This window comes from Oncorhynchus clarkii, chromosome 20, assembly GCF_045791955.1.
Source record: "Oncorhynchus clarkii lewisi isolate Uvic-CL-2024 chromosome 20, UVic_Ocla_1.0, whole genome shotgun sequence".
Taxonomy (NCBI): Eukaryota; Metazoa; Chordata; class Actinopteri; order Salmoniformes; family Salmonidae; genus Oncorhynchus; species Oncorhynchus clarkii.
The window spans coordinates 17629105-17648744 of NC_092166.1; the positions used below are offsets into that span (position 1 = coordinate 17629105).

Genomic DNA, 19640 nt, shown 5'->3' on the forward strand with positions numbered 1-19640 from the left:
AACTGTTAGAATGATGTCTGTGAGTATAACAGAACTCATATGGCAGGCAAAAACCTGAGAAAAAATCAAACCAGGAAGTGGGAAATCTGAGGTTTGTAGTTTTTCAACTCAGCCCACATTGAAGATACAGGGTGATAATAGTTAGTAATTATGTTTCACTTCCCAAGGCTTCCACTAGATATCAACAGTATTTAGAACCTGTTTTGAGGATTCTACTCTAAAGGAGGGGCTCATAAGGGCTCTTTTAGTGAGTGGTCTGGCAGAATGCCACAGCCTCGGTCTGGCGCGGTCACGTAAAAGGTAGCTACGTTCCACTTCATTTGTACAGAGAAAGGAATTGTTCGGTTGGAACATTAAACAGCTTGGAAAATTCCATAAAATTATGTCATGGCTTTAGAAGCTTCTGATGGGCTAATTGACATCATTTGAGTCAATTGGAGGTGTACCTGTGGATGTATTTCAAGGCCTACCTTCAAACTCAGTGCCTCTGCTTGTCATCATGGAACATCTAAAGAAATCAGCCAAAATGTAGACCTTCACAAGTCTAGTTCATCCTTGGGAGCAATTTCCAAACACCTGAAGGTACCACGTTCATCTGTACAAACAATAGTATGCAAGCACAAACACCATGGGACCACGCAGCTGTCATACTGCTCAGGAAGGAGACACGTTCTGTCTCCTAGAGATGAACGTACTTTGGAGCAAAAAGTGCAAATCAATCACAGAACTACAACACAGGACCTTGTGAAGATGCTGGATGAAACAGGTACAAAAGTATCTATCGACATAACCTGAAAGGCCGCTCAGTATGGAAAAAGCCACTGCTCCAAAACCGCCATTTAAAAGCCAGACTACGGATTGCAACTGCACATGGGGACAAAGATCATACTTTTTGGAGAAATGTCCTCTGGTCTGATGAAACAAAAATAGAATTGTTTGGCCATAATGACCATCTTTATCTTTGTAGGAAAAAGGGGGGGGCTTGCAAGCCGAAGAACAACATCCCAACACTGAAGCACGGGGGTGGCAGCATCGTGTTGTGGGGGTGCTTTGCTGCCGGAGGGACTGGTTCACTTCCCCAAATTTATGGCATCATGAGAAAGGAAAATGAAGGGGATATATTGAGGCAACATCTCAAAAAATCAGTCAGGATGTTCAAGCTTGGTCATAAATGGGTCTTCCAAATGGACATTGACCCCAAGCATACTTCCAAAGTTGTGGCAAAATGGCTTCAGGACAACAAAGTCAAGGTATTGGAGTGGCCATCACAAAGTCCTGACCTCAATAGCACAGAAAATGTGTGGGCAGAACTGAAAAAGCGTGTGCGAGCAAGGAGGCCTACAAACCTGACTCAGTTACACCAGCTCTATTAGGAGGAATGTGCCACAATTCACCCATCTTAATGTGGGAAGCTTGTGGAAGACTACCTGAAAAGTTTGACCCAAGTTAAACAATTTAAAGACAATGCTACCAAATATTAATTGAGTGTATGTAAACTTCTGACCCACTGGGAATGTTATGAAAGAAATAAAAGCTGAAATGAATCATTCTCTCTACTATGACTCTGACATTTCACATTCTTAAAATAAAGTGGTGATCCTAACTGACCTAAGACAGGTATTTTTTACTTTGATTTAATGTCAGGAATTGTGAAAAACTGAGTTGGGCTGCAATCCCACTAACGGGATAAGTGCCAACCACTGCTGAATAGCATAGCGCTTCATTCAATAAATATTACTAAAAATATTTATATTCATGAAATCACAAGTGCAATATAGGAAAACAGAGCTTAGCCTTTTGTTAATCCACCTGTCGTGTCAGATTTTGAAATGATGCTTTACAGCGAAAGCAATCCAAGCGTTTGTGTGAGTTTATCAATTGCACGACAAAACATTAAGTACACTTAGCATCAGGTACCTTGGTCACAAAAATCAGAAATGCAATCAAATGAATCATTTACCTTTGATGATCTTTGGATGTTTTCACTCATGAGACTCCCAGTTACACAACAAATGTTCCTTTTGTTCCATAAAGATTATTTTTATATCCAAAATACCAAAATAAATGTTTGGTGCGTTATGTTCAGAAATCCACAGGAAAGAGCGGTCATGACAACGCAGATGAAAATTCCAAATAGTTTCCATAATGTCCACAGAAACATGTCAAATGTTTTTTATAATCAATCCTCAGGTTGTTTTTAAAATATTCAATCGATAATATATCAACCGCAAATGTCTTTCACAGAAGGAGAGGGAAAAGCAATACCTATCCAAACTCTGTTGCGCAAGCAAAACTCATGTGACCATTTGACGCAATGTTATCGTTCTGGCTCATTTTTCAAAATAAAAGCCTGAAACTATGTCTGAAGACTGTTGACACCTTGAGGAAGTGATAGGAAAAGGAATATGGTTCATATCCCTTTAAATCCAGCAAAGGGAGGCTATGGAACATGAAGTTTTCAAAATAGAAGCCACTTCCTGTTTTGATTTTCCTCAGGGTTTCGCCTGCAATATCAATTCTGTTATACTCACAGACAATATTTTGACAGTTTTGGAAACATTAGAGTGTTTTCTATCCAATACTACTAATAATATGCATATATTAGCAACTGAGACTAAGGAGCTGGCCGTTTACAATGGGCACATTTTCATCCAAGCTACTCAAGACTGCCCCTGCAGCCATAAAAAGTTAAATGTATTTGGCTAAGGTGTATTTAAACTTACGACTTCAACTGTATATTCTGTACTCTAGTCAAATCTAATACTAAACTCTTTTTCAGGACCTGGTCTTTCAAAGATGATTCGTAAAAATCCAAATAACTTCACAGGTCTTCATTGTAAACATTTTAAACAATGTTTCCCATGCCTGTTCAATGAACCATAAACAATTAATGAACATGCACCTGTGGAATGGTCATTTAGACACTAACAGCTTACAGACGGGAAGCAATTAAGATCACAGTTATGAAAACTTAGGACCCTAAAGAGTATTTTCTACTGACTCTGAGAAACACAAAAAGAAAGAACCCCTGGATCACTGCTCATCTGCGTGAACGTGCCTTAGGCATGCTGCAAGTAGGCATGAGGACTGCAGATGTGGCCAGGGCAATAAATTGCAATGTCCATACTGTGAGACGCCTAAGACAGTGCTACAGGGAGACAGGAAGGACAGCTGATTGTCCTCACAGTGGCACAACAGCTGCACAGGATCGGTACATCCGAACATCACACCTGCCTGGACAGGTACAGGATGGAAACAACAACTGCATGAGTTACACCAGGAACGCAGAATCCCTCCATCAGTGCTCAGACTGTCCGCAATAGGTTGAGAGAGGTTGGACTGAGGGCTTGTAGGCCTGTTGTAAGGCAGGTCCTCACCAGACATCACCAGCAACAACGTCACCTATGGGCACAGACCCACCGTCGCTGGACCAAACAGGACTGGCAAAAAGTGCTCTTCATTGACGAATCGCGGTTTTGTCTCATCAGTGGTGATGGTCGGATTCACGTTTATCGTCAAAGGAATGAGTGTTACACCGAGGCCTGTACTCTGGAGCGGGATCGATTTGGAGGTGGAGGGTCCGTCATGGTCTGGGGCGGTGTTTCACACCATCCTCGGACTGAGCTTGTTGTCATTGCAGGCAATTTCAACACTGTGCATTACAGGGAAAACATCCTCCTCCCTCATGTGGTACCCTTCCTGCAGGCTCATCCTGACATGACCCTCCAGCATGACAATACCAACAGCTATACTGCTCGTTCTGTGTGTGATTTCCTGCAAGACAGGAATGTCAGTGTTCTGCCATGGCCAGCGAAGAACCCGGATCTCAATCCCATTGAGCACGTCTGGGACCTGTTGGATCGGAGGGTGAGGGCTAGGGCCATTCCCCCAGAAATGTCCAGAAACGTGCAGGTGCTTTAGTGGAAGAGTGGGGTAACATCTCACTGCAAGAACTGGCACATCTGTTGCAGTCCATGAGCAAAAGATGAACTGCAGTACTTAATGCAGCTGGTGGCCACACCAGATACTGACTGTTACTTATTCCATTTCTGTTAGTCACTTGTCTGTGGAACTTGTTCAGTTTATGTCTGAATTGTTGAATCTTGTTATGTTCATACAAATATTTACACATGTTAAGTTTGCTGAAAATAAACGCAGTTGACAGTGAGTGGATGTTTCTTTTTTTCTGAGGTAATATAACTGAAAAAGGTGTACACACCTTTTCTATTCATAAACTGTCTATAAACACCATCATATACATATATATTTATTTTCCAGATTCTTACATTGCTTGTTCTGATATTTATTTATATTTTTTGGATTGCTATATTGTTTTGTATTGTTAGGTATTACTGCACTTCCCTTTCTGCCACTTGGCAAAATGAGTAGAATTGCATTACATTTATTATCAAATTTGCTAAATGTTTTCTCCGCCCCAAGGCAAAATATGTAGAATTGCAGGAAATGTACTTTAAATCTTTAATTTCTGTCCTCCATCAAGAAGGGGGCCACTAAAATGTTTTGCCATGAGGTGGGGGGGCACCCAACCAAATCGCACTTAGGGCCCCAAATAGGCTAGAGCCAGCCAACACAGTATGTGTATCTCCCTCTCTCTCTCTCTCTCTCTCTCTCTCTCTCTCTCTCTCTCTCTCTCTCTCTCTCTCTCTCTCTCTCTCTCTCTCTCTCTCTCTCTCTCTCTCTCTCTCTCTCTCTCTCTCTCTCTCTCTCTCTCTCTCTCTCTCTCTCTCTCTCTCTCTCTCTCTCTCTCTCTCTCTCTCTCTCTCTCTCTCAGGTTCACACACCCATTCGCTCAAAGTCAAGACAGTTCTGGAGTGCATATGGCATGACATTTACTGTTATTCTCAACTCAAGGCACGACCTCACATGAACCCTGCTCTGTGTGTGGTTTTGGTTTTACTATCCTTGTGGGGACCATAAGTCCATTTCTGTGACATTCTGAGACATTTTCAAAGTCTCCTTCTAAGAGTTAAAGTCATGGCTCTTAACCTCTACTAAACTACCTGACATATACAGTATATCACAGTTGCACCTGTAAGCTTTGACATTACCTACTCGCTTATTCCACAAGTTTCTATCGCAATGTGAAAATGTCAAGACAAACGACTCATAAAACAACCTTTATATCCTCGAGATACCCTCTAGTGGTGGAGCATGTTACTACATCACTGGATCACCCTGCATGATATTTAAGCTTCTTCTTCTTCTTCTTCTTCTCATTATAAAAGGCTATAATTTCTGATGATACTAGAACACCTGAAAATCCCCCTTATCAGTAGAACAGTGGAAATTGAGCTCTTTATTTTATCTGGTGATGTTAATGGTTCTCTGTCTTTCTCATATATTTCTATTTTTTGCTCACCCATATAGACAATTGTCCTTTGGTTTGAGTACCAGCACATACGCAGAGATGTGAAGCTTAGCCACTCTTTTGCATGTGATAGATCATTATGGCTTTTCACGTGGTGTTGCTATAACCACAGCTGCAGCCATCAAATCAAATGTTATTTACCACATGCTTTGTAAAACAACAGGTGTGGAATAACAGTGAAAGGCTTACTTACTTACTTACGGGTCCGTTTCCAACAATTTAGAGTTAAACTTTGAAAATATATTTTAAAAAAATCATAAATAGTGACACTTTGAATAACTACACAGTGAATAACGAATAACAATGATGAGTAAAAATAACTATGGATATATTCAAGGACTACTGTACCAGTACAGTGACGATGTGCAGGGGTACGAGGTAATTCATGTAGCTATGTACATATAGGTTGGGTTAAAGTGACTCGGAAACAGGATAAATAATAGACAGTAGCAGCAGCGGGTAGCCATTTGATTAGCCATTTGGTAGCAGAGATAAGTCTATGGCTTGGGTGGCTGTACCAAGTGGTGATGCAGACAGTCAAGCTGCAGCTGTATAACTTTCTGAGGATCTGAGGGCACATGCTAAATCTTTTCAGCCTCCTGACGGCCATATTACAAAGAGGGTGATCTATACTGTTTTCAAAAACAATATCACTGTTATAATGCTGTGTGTGTGTGTGTGTGTGTGTGTGCGTGTGTGTGTGTGTGTGTGTGTGTGTGTGTGTGTGTGTGTGTGTGTGTGTGTGTGTGTGTGTGTGTGTGTGTGTGTGTGTGTGTGTGTGTGTGTGTGTGTGTGTGTGTGTGTGTGTGTGTGTGTGTGTGAGTGATAATAATATGTGAACAACATCAGCAGAATACAGAACCCATAATGACAGTTATACATGTCGTGGAGATACGTGTGCGTGCGTGCGTGTGTGTCACTTTAGATGATAGCAAGAACTACCGTTTTGCAGAAAATTCCAACTCAATCACCAATGAAAATGCAGTCCCCATGCATAACTACAGTAACAGAGATATGCACTGTGGGGCTGTATTAATTGTGCACTATGTGGTGCTGTCTGTAGAATATGCACTGTGTGGACATTTAATTACGGAATATTTTGACATATTTTTTTATTTTTTTTATTTAACTAGGCAAGTCAGTTGTTAGCTTTTAATTAACTAGAAAAGTCAGTTGTTAGCTTTGAATTAACTAGAAAAGTCAGTTGTTAGCTTTGAATTAACTAGGCAAGTCAGTTGTTAGCTTTGAATTAACTAGGTAAGTCAGTTGTTAGCTTTTAATTAACTAGGCAAGTCAGTTATTAGCTTTGAATTAACTAGGCAAGTCAGTTGTTAGCTTTGAATTAACTAGGTAAGTCAGTTGTTAGCTTTTAATTAACTAGGAAAGTCAGTTATTAGCTTTTAATTAACTAGGTAAGTCAGTTGTTAGCTTTTAATTAACTAGGAAAGTCAGTTGTTAGCTTTTAATTATCCAGGAAAGTCAGTTGTTAGCTTTGAATTAACTAGGTAAGTCAGTTGTTTGCTGTCAGTCAAGTTATGCAAAACTGAAACTCAAACTCAACTTGAAGGTTAAGTTTCGGCATTAATTCTCAGTGGTCAGGGTAAGGGATAAGGTTTGAGATAGGTTTAAAATATAAAACATTTAAAAGAGTGCTTAGCACTGGGATTGAACCTGTGATCCTCATAGAAGTAGCTCGCAGTTTAATGGGGATTTTCACCCTGGGGGAATCTGGGCTGGTTTCCATCATGTCTGAGGCATTTCTAGGACAGTGAGATGTGTTTCACACATAATTGCCCAGGTTGAAGGCAGGTCAGTGCTTCACACACTGAATGATACACCCTATGATGGCTTCCCGTGTATTGATGGGGAGATCTAAAAATAAAAGGTAGTCCTGCTTTGTGGCATTTTGCGAAGACTCTATGTTATACTGATCTCACGTTTTTGTGGGTGTAGATATGGTTGTCCTTGTTCGATATGTTCTATCGGCGGATTTATTGCTAAATATACAAGCAGGCACATTTTTTCCAGTCTCTGAAAGACTACAACTTGTGTTGGGCAGAGCTTTGTGCTTTGGCCCCCATCTCCCCCCAAGGGTGGACTTTTTTTTAAAGTAGGTGGACACTAACAACAATTATTTGGGAAAAAATGAAATAACTGACCAGACCCAATGGCTTCAAGTGTTTCCTCTCATCAATATCAATTTGTCGATGGAGCATCAATTAGCTACATGGTGACACTCAACTATACACGTTTCAACCGGAATATAGCAAAGAGCATTCAAAACAAAGAGTTGGATTTAACTAACATTAGAAGCTCAGCTACACAGCCAATAACAGCACTAAGAGGGCAGACGACAAATACGGTGGCTAGCTAACTATGTTATATTTACTGCAAGCCACCTAGCTAGCTTAAGTTTATCTATTGAAACCCATGTTGTGTATTACCGGCTAACATACTAATGTGTTACAGTGGGAGGAAATATAATTATTTTTCTGTTTGCTAACTTAGCTAGTGTTGGGGAAAAATCCAGCTCTTTGGTAATGTTCCTGTACCCATGTTGGAGAGTCTCCAGTCACCTGGTGATTTCCAGTATTTATATTATTTCCTTTGAAGTAGGAAGAAGAAGCAATATAAGGTTAAACATCAGACATGTATAAGCAGAATGGAGGTCGAAACCATGTGAATGTGCAGGAGTGGTCCAACATAGAGTTAACCGTTAGACATGAAGAAACAGGACTGTGAAGTATCTGTGTGAATAAGCTAAGCTGAACTAACATAGACCAGACTGTTTGGGGCTACATAGAAACTAGTCAAGGTTACTAGAAAGGCATATGGGTTAATAATTTCCAAGTGACACAGACCTGAACTGGTGTGGGACAGTGAGTATGCATTTTTACCAACCAATACAGGGGCCACAAGCTATGTATATGTATTGGGAAGACATGGTTGTATTAATTAAAAGCTATTGGAAATGTGCTTATAATGGGAACATATATATGTAATAAATGTATTATTTTTATAGTGAGCCTGTGGTTCCACCACCGATATAATCTAAACTGTGTCAGATGTGGGTTGTGAACAAGCCAGAATTAAAACAGAAAGATAATGGTGGCGCAAGGCCAAGGGGAGTTAATCATTTACATAGGAAGGAGGGAACATGTTTGGTGGAAATGTATAAATACTGATGTTTTGAACAAGAGAAGTCAGTCGTTCCATGGAATTGCTCGGCTTCTGTTACTTTTGTAATAAAGTATTTTTGATTTACAAGTTCCGGTATCTGAGAAATATTTGATTCAATATTCCCACGACATAAATGGTGAGTGGGAGTGGCTACAAGGGACCAGTGAACCATGAAACTTTTGTCGCTGATGTCGGGTCTTCATGGCAAGTCTCACAAACAGGTGGCCACCCTTTTCTATCAGGTAAGCTCAGTTCTTACTTACAGTTAATGTTTGTGTGATTTGCTTCAGGAATCCTGCCTCAGCAATAGGAGCACCAAGTAGGTCTCTCCAAATTTTAGACAAACTAATAGATACTGGGAGCTTTTTATTTCAATAACTGCATGCATGAATGTTACGAAAAAGCTTTTGGGGTTACAATAGTTCAAGAATAAGTTGAAATATTTGTGTGGGCATTGTGGATTGGGAGTTGTACGCCTCATTGGTGTCAGGTGGCTCAGTTGGATGGGGCCGTTCACTTGCTCTGTTCAGGTGGTTCATTTGACCCGCATGAGTGGCCTGTCTGAGTAGAGATTATCTTGTCTGATTCTATCTGCTATGACGCATCTATTTCAGGATCTGTCTGGGTTAGTGTGCAAACACAGGCCATTCAGCTTGATCAGGTGGTCCGAGTTGGGTGTGTCATTCAGTTCATCACGCTCACCAGACCGTTCATCTTGGGAACTTGTCCGGTCTGGTTCGGTGCATCTGTTTGCCCTGACTGGCTGGCCTGCCTAGTTCAGTTTGGGGTGACTACTGTCTGTATGCAGGGTCAGCACAAATAAATAGGAAAATCCTATGGATACCGCTCCGACTCAATTTAGTGGAGGTCTGAATGGGAGAGTGTATACAATACAATGCAATAACATTACAATAACGCTTTGACACAATTTGGCAAAGGTCAGTTTTGATAGGTGTAAATCCTGTATAAATACTGCCTCCTGTGTTGAGGAAGTGTATCAGAGGCGGAGATAAATTTACAGGTCATTTTAGGGAAAACGTAAATAGAAGTGTGAAAGTGAGAGTGAATGCTGCCTGTCCTTGGTGAGAGGGGATTGCACACCCTTCCTGTGACATCACTTCAGTCTGGCCTGACAGAATTGACGCATCTGATCCCGTGCTTGGAGAGGGGAGTGTAAACGATACATGAATGACTAATGAAATTGCATAATATTAGAAGTATGAAGTAATTAGTATGTCCAGGAACCATCATACACTAACTAGAGAGGAAACTAAAAATCACATACTGAGCTATATGTTTAATGAGCTGTCACATGGAAACTAACAGAAACACGCATCTACCTCTGCATGAAATGCTTACGGGTCGACCCATGCCTGTACCAACTCTAGGAGGGCTTTATAAAGGTCCCTCATTAGAAAAATTGCAAAAAGAGTTAAAAGCATATGTGAAACAACTAACAAACTAACAAACAACAACTAACAAACAACAAAGCTATTTATCTCCAGGAACAGAAGCAGGACCGGAAGGGCCTTGTCCGGTGATACAAGGAGATCTGGCCTATCTCCGAGTGTTCCGGAGGAAGTGGAACCAGCCAATGAGAGAGGGTCCCTACGAAGTGGCTCGAGCCACGTCAACCACCATCCAGGTGAAAGGAAGCAACACATGGGACCATCTAAACCACTGCACCAAAGTCCCAGCAGGGAGAAGGAAATGACCACTGGGCCATGAGGATGCAGAGGAGGTTGATGTGCCAGGGAGGAGCCAAGATGTCGATACACCAGGCATGAGCCAGGATGTTGATGCGCCATTCAGGAGCCAGAAGGAAGCAGAGGATGAAGCAGGTGCAGAAACCTGCAAACAATGGATATTCTCTACTGAGGGGCCAGAGTGTCCAGGGATGGGGGGGAGTGACATGCCTGTTACTCCTGATGACATACCTCCTCTGGCAGATATCCCTGATGGAAGCCCTTTACAATGGGACCACGAAATGCCAGCAGAGGAATGGGAAGTGCTCTTCCCTGAAATCAATGCTTTCTCTGACGGAAGTCCGTTCCGGTTGGAGGGAGAAATACCACCAGAAGAAGGGCAGGGAGATTTTCCCACAATTTACTTCTCAGCCCTTGGATGGGCCCCTGAACATACAATGGAAACCAGCAGAACTGAAGAGCGGTGAAATGGCCTTGAAGGCAACAGTAGTGAACCTAGGAAACATGGTAACAGACCAATCTACAACCATAAAGTATGCCAGAAATAGGGTAAGAAGACAAGTTTCTACTAAAGACAATAGGATTAGCATCCCCATTCCATCCCATTCCATCCCAAATAATAACAGAAGCAGAAGTTCAGAGGTCCGTCTCAATCAGGAGAATCAGACCTCTAGCACTCTGTGGATGGACCCATTATCAGACATTGGGAGACGCCATCTGGGACTCAGAAGGGTTCAACCTAAAAATAAACAAAGGAGAAGCTAATTGGCTGATTACCATGGAAAGCGTGACGTAAAGAAGGAGAATAATATATAATAGAAATAGTTAGCACTAAATGGACTGAAGGGAATAGTGTGACTATCATCCAGATTGATCCCACTCTGGAGCCTTTGACAAGACAGAGAAGGGATATGACGGAACCAAAAACAACAGTAACGGCTGCAGTGATCACAACAGCAGTTACAACCCAGCTTCCTTCCACTGGCATTACGAAAAAGCCAGAAGCATCAGAATCAGGTGGGTTCCTCCAAAATATTTGGAACCTTCTAACCAATCCCAACAGTCTAACTCAAGAAAAAGACACTGTGACTCCAGTTGGTAATTTAACCCCAGAACTGCACAAGGACAAATCGTTGGAGGAAGTAGCAAAAAATGACTGGTATAAGTGGGCTCAGTATACGGCAACAAAACATGGGATGGACAATTGTATATTGTGTAGTAAATCCGCTTTGGCAGATCTATTAATAGTACATAAACCTGCGACATTTGAAGAATGTGCAAAATGGAAAAATGATTGATGTAATCAGAGAAAATACTACAATCCTTTGTGTAATATAGAATGCAGGTTAGCCTTGGGTAGCCTTGAGTATATTAAGAACATACAGCTGGCGGGTTATACACTCTATTGGCAGGATAGAACAGCAGCCTCTGGTAAGACATGGAGCGGGGGCCTATGCATATATGTAAACAACAGCAGGTGCACGATATCTAAGGAAGACTCAAGGTTTTGTTCGCTTGAGGTAGAGTATCTCATGACAAGCTGTAGACCACACAATCTACCTAGAGAGTTTTCATCTGTATATTTCGTAGCTGTCTACATACCACCACAGACCGATGCTGGCAATAAAACCGCACTCAATGAGCTGTATACCACCATAAACAGGGAAACTGGAAAAAGCTCATCCAGAGGCGGCGCTCCTAGTGTCCGGGGACAGGGAAACAAATCAGTTTTACCTAATTTCTACCAGCTTCAGCCTCCACAAGGCTGCAAGGCCAGCCGGATTACCAGGACGTGTATTCTGAGCACTCTGGCAAGTGTCTTCACTGACATTTTCAACCTCTCACTGTCTGAGTCTGTAATACCAGCATGTTTCAAGCAGTCCACCATAGTCCCTGTGCCCAAGGAAGTGAAGGTAACCTGCCTAAATGACTACCTACCCGTAGTGCTCACGTCTGTAGTGCTCACGTCTTTCAAAGTATTTCATGGCTAGTCATGGCTCACATCAACACCATTCTCCCAGAAACGCTAGACCCACTCCAATTTGCATACCACATCAACAGATCCACAGATGATGCAGTCTCTATTGCATTCCACACTACCCTTTCCCACCTGGACAAAAGAAACACCTATGTGAGAATGCTATTTACTGACTACAGCTCAGTGGTCAACACCATAGTGCCCTCAAAGCTCATCACTAAGCTAAGGACCCTTTGACTAAACACCTCCCTCTGCAACTGTATCCTGGACTCCCTGACGGGCCGCCCCCAGGTGGTAAGGGTAGATAACACATCCGCCACGCTGATCCTCAATCAATCACATTTATTTATATAGCCCTTTTTACATCAGTCGATGTCACAAAGTGCTATACAGAAACCCAGCCTAAAACTCCAAACAGCAAGCAAAGCAGATGTACTGTATTGTCATGACTTCCGCCGAAGTTGATCCCTCTCCTTGTTCGGGTGGTGTTCTGCGGTCGACGTCACCGACCTTCTAGCCATCGCTTATCCATTTTTCATTTTCCATTGGTTTGTCTTGTCTTCCATCACACCTGGTTTCAATCCCATCAATTACATGTTGTGTATTTAACCCTCTGTTTCCCCTCATGTCTTTGTCGGTGATTGTTTGTTGTATGTTTTGTGCAAGTCATGTTCTGGTGTGTGACGGGTTTTGTACCCTTTTATATAATTTTTTTATATATTGGTTTTCTGAGTTTTTAATAAACTGCCACATTTATACCAAGTTCACTCTCCTGCGCCTGACTTCCCTGCCACCAGCACACACCCATTACATGTATAAGCATTGTGGCTAGGAAAAACTCCCTAGAAAGGCAGGAACCTAGGAAGAAACCTAGAGAGTAACAAGGCTCTGAGGGGTGGTCAGTACTCTTCTGGCTGTGCCGGGTGGAGATTTTAACAGTACATGGTCAAGATGTTAAAATGTTTATAGGTGACCAGCAGGGTCAAATAATAATAATCACAGTGGTTGAAGAGTGTGTAACAGGACAGCACCTCAGGAGTAAATATTAGTTGGCTTTTCATATCCGATCATTCAGAGTTAGAGACAGCAGATGCGGTAGAGAGAAAGGGTCGAAAACAGCAGGTCCGGGACAAGGTAGCACGTCCAGGGAACAGGTCAGGGTTCCATAGCCGCAGGCAGAACAGTTGAAACTGGAGTAGCAGCACGGCCAGGTGAACTGGGGACAGCAAGGAGTCATTAGGCCAGGTAGTCCTGAGGCATGGTCTTAGGGCTCAGGTCCTACAAGAGAAGAGAAAGAGAGAGAGAAAGAGACAAGGGGGCCCCTCAGGGTTGCATGCTCAGTCCCCTCCTGTACTTCTTGTTCAGTCACGACCACACGGCCAGGCACAACTCTAACACCATCATTAAGTTTGCTGTTGACACAACAGTGGTAGGCCTGATCACCTCATCAATGATGAGACAGCCTATAGGGAGGTCAGAGACCTGACCGTGGGGTGCAAGGACAACAAACTCTCCCTCAACGTGACCAAGACAAAGGAGATGATGGTGGACTACAATTAAACGAGGCCCAAGCACGCCCCATTCTCATCGACAGGGCTGTAGTGGAGCAGGTTGAGAGCTTCAAGTTCCTTGGTGTCCACATCACTAATAAACTAATATGGTCCAAGCACACCAAGACAATCGTGAAGAAGGCATTACAAAACCTTTCCCCCTCAGGAGACTGAAAAGATTTGGCATTGGTCCTCAGATCCTCTAAGGTTTTACAGCTGTACCATCGAGAGCATCCTGATGGGTTGCATAACTGCCTGAATGGCAACTGCTCGGCCTCCATCCACAAGGCACTACAGAGGGTAGTGCGTAAGGCCCAGTACATCACCCGGGCCAAGCTTCCTGCCATCCAGGACCTCTATACCAGGTTGTGTCAGAGGAAGGCCCTAACAATTGTCAATGTTCTCTTAAAACTTATTGATGCACCCATCCCGCGAGCGGGATAATTTTCATCAACAACTGCTCAATTGCAGAGCGCCACATTCAAAAAATATTACTAAAAATATTTATATTCATGAAATCACAAGTGCAATATAGCAAAACACAGCTTAGCTTTTTGTTGATTCATCTGTCATGTCAGATTTTGAAAATATGCTTTACAGCAAAAGCAATCCAAGCGTTTGTGTAAGTTTATCGATCGCATGACAAAACATTATGAACACCTAGCATCAAAGAAGCTTGGTCGCAAAAATCAGAAAGGCAATCAAATTATCGCTTACCTTACATGATCTTTGGATGTTTTCACTCACGAGACTCCCAGTTACACAATAAATGTTCCTTTTGTTCCATAAAGATTATTTTTATATCCAAAATACCTCAGTTTGTTTGGCACATTATGTTCAGAAATCTACAGGCTCGAGCGGTCACGACAACGCAGACGAAAATACCAAATAGTATCCGTAATGTCCACAGAAACATGTCAAACATTTTTTATAATCAATCCTCTGGTTGTTTTTAAAATATATAATCGATAATATATCAACCGGCACTGTCTCTTTTTCAGTAGGAGAGGGAGAGACAATGGCTGCCCCACTCTGTTGCGCAAGCAAAACTCATGCGAACACCCAGCTATCCACTAAGCGATGTCATCTTTCTCGCTCATTTTTTCAAAATAAAAGCCTGAAAATATGTCTAAAGACTGTTGACACCTTGAGGAAGCGATAGGAAAAGGAATATGGTTGATACCCCATTAAATGGAGCGAAGGCAGGCTATGGAACATGGAGCTTTCAAAATAGAAGCCACTTCCTGGTTTGATTTTCCTCAGGTTTTCGCCTGCAATATCAGTTCTGTTATACTCACAGACAATATTTTGACAGTTTTGGAAACGTAGAGTGTTTTCTATCCCGACCTGTCAGTTATATGCATATTCTACCATATGAGCCTGAGAAATAGGCTGTTTACTTTTGGAACGTTATTTTTCCAAACATAAAAATAGTGCCCCCTGAAAGAGGTTAAAACATGTTGGTATTACAGACTCGGACTAGATTCGGACAGGGAGAGGTTGAAAATGTCAGTGAAGACACTTGACAGTTGGTCAGCGCATGCTCGCAGTACACATCCTGGTAATCCGTCTGGCCCTGCGGCCTTGTGAATGTTGACCTGTCTAAAGATCTTACTCACATCAGCTGCGGAGAGCGTGATCACACAGTCTTCCGGAACATCTGGTGCTCTCATGCATGTTTCAGTGTTACTTGCCTTGAAGCGAGCATAGAAGTAGTTTATCTCGTCCGTTAAGCTCGTGTCACTGAGTAGCTCTCTGCTGTGCTTCCCTTTGTAGTCTGTAATGGTTTGCAGGCCCTGCCACATTCGACAAGCGTCAGAGCCGGTGTAGTACGACTTGTCTTATATTGACGCTTTGCCTGTTTGATGGTTCATCAGAGGGCATAGCGGGATTTCTTATAAACTTCCAGGTTAGAGTCCCGCTCCTTGAAAGCGGCAGTTCTAGCCTCTAGCTCAGTGCAGATGCTGCCTGTAATCCATGGCTTCTGGTTGGGGTATGTAAGTACGATCTCTGTGGGGATGACGTCATCGAGTACTCATTGTACTCCTCAATGCCATTGGAGGAATCCCGGGAACATATTCCAGTCTGTGCTTGCAAAACAGTCCTGTAGCTTAGCAATAGTAGCCCTTTGCAGAGGAATGTTGTAGACATGTCTTGTATTGTGTTTTGAGAATCTCCAGAGAGAATAATGAGGTTGTGTCTAAATGTATACCTTTCAGTGTCCCTTGCTGGTTTCTGTCCCACAATCTTGTTCTGCTCCCTCATGCGTGTGTACCCCAAATGCCCCCGTTTTAGGGTATTTCCAGCAGGGCACGGTGGAATGACTTCAGAAAACCATACACTACCCAATTCATGTTTATACTTTGCTTACTGTAAATTGAGCTATCTTAGCCATCAGCTTGTAAATATTTTGGTCACTTTGACCCCTCTGCGCACGGAACCCGCTAGCGGGCTGAAATTCCACAACTTACGATGATCGCTACATAAATAGTCATATTAAACATTCATGAAAATACAAGTGTCTCACATGTATCGAAAGCCTAGAATCTTGCTAATCCAACTGCGTTGTCAGATTTAAAAAATGATTTACTGCGAAAGAATACGATGCGATTATCTGAGCATAGAGCCCCATAAAAAACAACCATTTTAACCAGCACAGGCGTAACATATTCACAAACTGCATTAAAATAAATAGTTTACCTTTGACGATCTTCATCTGTTTGCAATTCCAATGCTCATTGTTACACAATGAATGATCTTTTGTTTGATAAAATCCGTTTTTATAGCCTAACAGAAAACATTTTGTGAACCGCTTGTGTTGTGAATTCCGTCTCATTACATTTTCGACGACACATTCCAGGTAAATAACCCACACAGAACGTGACATTTCCAGTCCTGTTTGGTTTCACTGCAATCAACTGGTTTGTTTGTAACACAATCAAACCTGATGGGCCCTTTCGCAGGACGTATTGACTGAATGAAACCGATTTGAAGACAACAAGTCATGACATTGTGCACCAATGATTTTTCCTCTGTTTCGCTGATTGACTGTCTTTTAACCCAATGACCACTGATCGTCTTGAAATCTAGCTGGGTAGATAGCCAATGAGCTGAGGTAAACGGTAATAGGTCATGTTTATGTGTTGCAAGACCAACCCATGTAGTAAGCTCCAGCGTAAAGTGAGTAATTCGCTATTGAAGTTTCATACCGGAAGGAGAAACACATATTACGCATTGCATTGTTTGGTAAACGCGCAGATTCAGCTGTTTATATATCAATCATTATGGCGACTAAGTCAGGGAAAGCTAAATCTAAGTCTAGATATACAGATGTACACACAATTTTAGAATACATTGATTGGGAAGGTGAGATAGAGATTGTTGTAGGACGATTCATTTAGCGATTGTGGAGGAATATTTTTTGAACAGGAGAGGACATCGTTTTGGACTGGTAAGTTCTTATCATGCTAATGCACTTGTTTGAAATTAATAATATAAAATATTATTTGTGGTTTTTTGTAAATTTTAGAAGCAATATATAAACATGTAATGTCATGAAATGTGAGATGCGTGTGTCTGCCGCGCCACCCCAACCCACATGAAATAGCCTATTTGAGGCTGTTGAGGGGAGGGCAGGCCCACACAACAATGGCCAAAGTGAAATGGAGACAGTAGATACAGCTGGTCTGTTGTAATATAATAAAGACAGTAGATCTAGCTGGTCATAATAATGTATTCAACCATATGTTCTCTGTACTCTCTCTATATATATATGTTTATTATACCTGTTGATACAGGGCTCATATGTGAAACTATTCTAACTGAACATTTTCTTTCACAGTGACACTGACTCCGAATGGGAGTCTTATCTGGTGTCCTGTGTGAATTTAAGTATGCTCTCTCTAATTCTCTCTTTCTCTCTCTCGGAGGACCTGAGCCCTAGGACCATGTGTCAAGACTACCTGGCATGATGACTCCTTGCTGTCCCCAGTCCACCTGGCCTTGCCGCTGTTCCAGTTTCAACTGTTCTGCCTGCGGCTATGGAACCCTAAACTGTTCATTTTTACTCTTGAGGTGCTGTCCTGTTGCACCCTCTACAACCACTGTGATCTCCACCCGGCACAGCCAGAAGAGGACTGGCCACCCCTCATAGCCTGGTTCCTCTCTAGGTTTCTTCCTAGGTTTTTGCCTTTCTAGGGAGTTTTTCCTAGCCACCGTGCTTCTACACCTGCATTGCTTGCTGTTTGGGGTTTTAGGCTGGGGCTATATAAATAGATTTGATTTGATAGAGGACTGAGGGTCTTCCAAATATTGAAAGTGTGTAAATAGTACCCATGTTATTTTGTAAATGTATATATATATTTTTTCATATATTTTTTTAATCAATATTTTTTTTCCCCCATTTTTTTTTTTTTTTTGGGGGGGGGGGTGTTAGAATACCATTTTGGTATTTTGTATATAGTTATTTGTTTCAAATGTATACCTTCGCCAATTTGACCACTTGGGTACATTTGGGCTACTTGTGTGGGACACCTGGGTGACTTCATGATAAATGTCATGTAGCACACTCATTTTGGAAGTTATCATTCTGAAACTTTGCACAAGTACTGTTGCCCTCTTATATTTTTCACTGAAATTGTCCCCATCATCCTATCTGAATGTTTGTTTTATCTTGTTCATTTTAAAGAGGATGATACAAAAATAAATAAAAAAAATGTATGTTTTTTTTCATTGTTTTATCTAAACCAGATCTATTGTGTTGTATTCTCCTACAATCAATTCACATTTCCACAAACTTCAGAGTGTTTTCTTTCAAATGGTACCAAGAATATGCATATCCTTGGTTCTGTGCCTGAGCTACAGGCTGTTAGATTTGGGTATGTCTTCAGGCGGAAATTGCACAAAGTAGGGGAGGAGCTCTAAGAGGTTTTAACTTCACCTTGTGCAGAGCTAGGAGTTGGAAGCTCATGTTAGTGGAATCATATTCTGTACTACCTACAACAAAATACACAGCTTAACCACTCCAATAAATTCTATTGATCTATTTTTTGACTGGCTAGCTAAGCATACCTTAGATGGATATTTCAACATTGTCAGCTTGCTAATTAGCGTCACTAAATTGGCAGCAAGATTGTTAGCCAGCTGAGACTGGCTGAGAGCCAACTAACCAACCATAGACAATTTATACACATTCATCAGTGATGCCAACACTCAAACAGAGCATGAGTTACCCGTATCGACAAATCTATTTTTAGCAACGGATTGTTTTCCAGACAAGGGTGGAATAGATATCAACCAAATTGAGATTCTCTTTATTTGGTAACATTAGTTAGCTTACGTTAGCTATTGTCAGTCAAAGATAGAACAAACAAACAAACATGTTTACTCTGCTGAAGGTAGCTACCAGTCTAGCAGTGACTACCATAGCATAGGCAAAATTGATTGACAGTGTATATACCAACAGATATTTACACTGATATATATGATGGCTTTCAGAGTTAGCTATTTTACCCAGCTAGTCTAGAAAGTTAGCTAAAGTTAGGTTCCTTCTATTTGAGAATCTTCCCATATTCAATGGTATCGCATTACTTCTCAGCTGTCGTCAAAATGAATTCCCCATCAGTTCAGCCTGAAAATCCCTCTGGTAATCTTTGATCACCGCATCATTCTTGATACCACCCGCAAGCCACTGGCAGAATAGGGGTGAATCTCTGGTCGGTAGAACGGTGAAAGATAACACATTTTCTTGCTTGTTTGTAATTAGCACAGCCAGACACAGACAGCACATGGGCATATTGACAGCGAAAAACAAATGTTTTCAAATTATTTAAGTCTGT

The 19640-nt window shown here is 41.7% G+C and overlaps 1 protein-coding gene across 1 annotated transcript in view; it reads left to right on the forward strand.

Moving 5' to 3' along the window:
• The first annotated feature begins 8610 nt into the window (after nucleotides 1–8610).
• Nucleotides 8611–19640, forward strand: part of LOC139376025 (zonadhesin-like) — a 209505-nt gene continuing 198475 nt past the window's right edge. Inside the window, exon 1 of the mRNA XM_071118104.1 lies at nucleotides 8611–8811. The gene's annotated coding sequence lies outside the window, so the exon portion shown is untranslated. The remainder of the gene's footprint in view (nucleotides 8812–19640) is intronic.